General features: G+C 37.7%; 1 pseudogene; it reads right to left on the reverse strand.

Moving 5' to 3' along the window:
- Positions 1–243: 243 nt before the first annotated feature.
- Positions 244–1,610, reverse strand: LOC143620866 (epi-neemfruitin B 7-O-acetyltransferse L7AT pseudogene; annotated as a pseudogene).
- Between the last annotated feature and the right edge of the window lie 273 nt (positions 1,611–1,883).

A 1,883-nucleotide genomic window follows, 5' to 3' on the forward strand; every position in this document is an offset into this window, starting at 1 on the left:
CCTTCTTGATCAACTAATATTCTCAATCAAATATGCTCCACTTCGTAACAAACTTTGATTAAATGAAAAGGCAATACCAACTGACAGTCATATGTCTGCGCCCCTTAGGCATGTTGTGACGACAGGAAAATAGAAACCTAAGCTTAAAAGACGGGTAAAATAAGCAAACGAACGTGTAAATTTATTTGCCACAATATAAAGTACTAACAACCAAGACGTTGGTTTTTAAGACAGAACTCTAACTCATATGACATGATCATTTGATAGCGGACTTGGATCCACCGAAGCATACGCTAGTAGCTCCGGATTGCACTGTAGAATCTTCAGTTCTTCTTCATCCAAAGTCACCCATGCTTCAACTCCCTCGCCACATTTTGTATCCATTAGAGTCACTAAATTGAAGAACCCCTTGAATCCTTTACCTATGAGGCCAGACACCCAACTTGGCTTTCCCCAACCAAAATCAATATCATTGAAACCCATCTTACACCAACTTGTAAAAATATAATATTCTGTTGGCCCTACCGAGCCGATTTCTCCCATTTGTTGAAGTAACTTATGCATTGCGACGTACCATTCATCACCCTGTGCTTCGTTTACAAACTCATCGTTGACTTTTACAATGCTATCATGCACCTTGTTCACCAAGCTATGCAATGTGGTTTCGTCGTTATCTTTGCACACTGCACTTGAGACCCACATCATGTTACCAATCAAGTCTTTTGACGTCTTTGTTGGAAGTTTTTTACGAAGATTCAGAGAGTGGTTTAGCCAAGTAGTTTTCTGGATACCATATGCTTCTTTAGATGCTGGTATTGTACACTTCCATAACAAAGCAGATACCACGTCAACTCGTGTTGGTTGTTGCACTCCATTTCTACTAGCTGCAACTTTTAAAGCAGCTATGGAATCCGAACCAAATACGAATCTTTTTGTGATACAATTGCCTTCCTTTAGCACTGTTTGATAGCTAACCTGGAATATGTCTCTAAGCCACAAGCTCTCAGCAGGAAAAACTAATGGAGAAATTATCTTTGGATAAGTAACTTCTTCACTTTTGGAAGCCATGTTAGCCCATCCTTTTAGAAAAGTGTAGAGTGCAGCCCCATCAAGGATCTTGTGTGAAACACACAACCCGACAGCGATTCCACCACATTTGAAAATGTTCACTTGAACATTTGTGACACGAGAACCCACACTAGATTGATCAAAACTAGGTTCTAATGGCAAGAACCTGTTAATCAATCCAAGGTCAGGTTTGTGCAAAAAGCCATCAAGACGACCATGAACCAAAACTAAGACATAGTTAGCACCAACGTCGTTACATTCAATTGAATCGCCCTTAAGTGTTCCTGCAAGTGGGTAAAACTGAGTCAAGGTTTCAGATAGTGATTTCTTTAGAACCAATGACCTTTATAGTGCTTGGAATATGTTATTGTCATTGTCATTGTGATTAGGGTAGTAAAAAACGATTGGTACGTAAGGATATCCAACAAGATAATCTAGGAGAGAAAGATTATATGTTTTCAAGTGGTGCGGTGTTGGGGACGATGGTTTAATGCTCTCTTCGGAAATGATTTCAACTTCCATAGCGTAAGTTAAATGACAGGTTAGTGTTATGGGATGTGTCTAGAAAAGAAGGCAATTGCAATAACTATGCACTTCAAAGTTCCTTTTATAGTTCAATTCGGATATATATTATATTTCTTAAGATTCGATTTCATTGGTTATGATCAACTAAATGGTTCCGATCAAAACTTATGATACTAAAAAGTTGTAACTTCAAAATAAAAGAAAACAAAACGAACAACCATAATATATTTTTCTGTGATTTTAATCTATAAAACAGATCATGTTTCTCATTTAAAATAAGCACATGTTAG

The sequence above is a fragment of the Bidens hawaiensis genome, unplaced genomic scaffold (genome assembly GCF_021521415.1).
Source record: "Bidens hawaiensis isolate Kalapana, Puna unplaced genomic scaffold, B.hawaiensis_p1.1 tig00002717_1, whole genome shotgun sequence".
NCBI lineage: Eukaryota > Viridiplantae > Streptophyta > Magnoliopsida > Asterales > Asteraceae > Bidens > Bidens hawaiensis.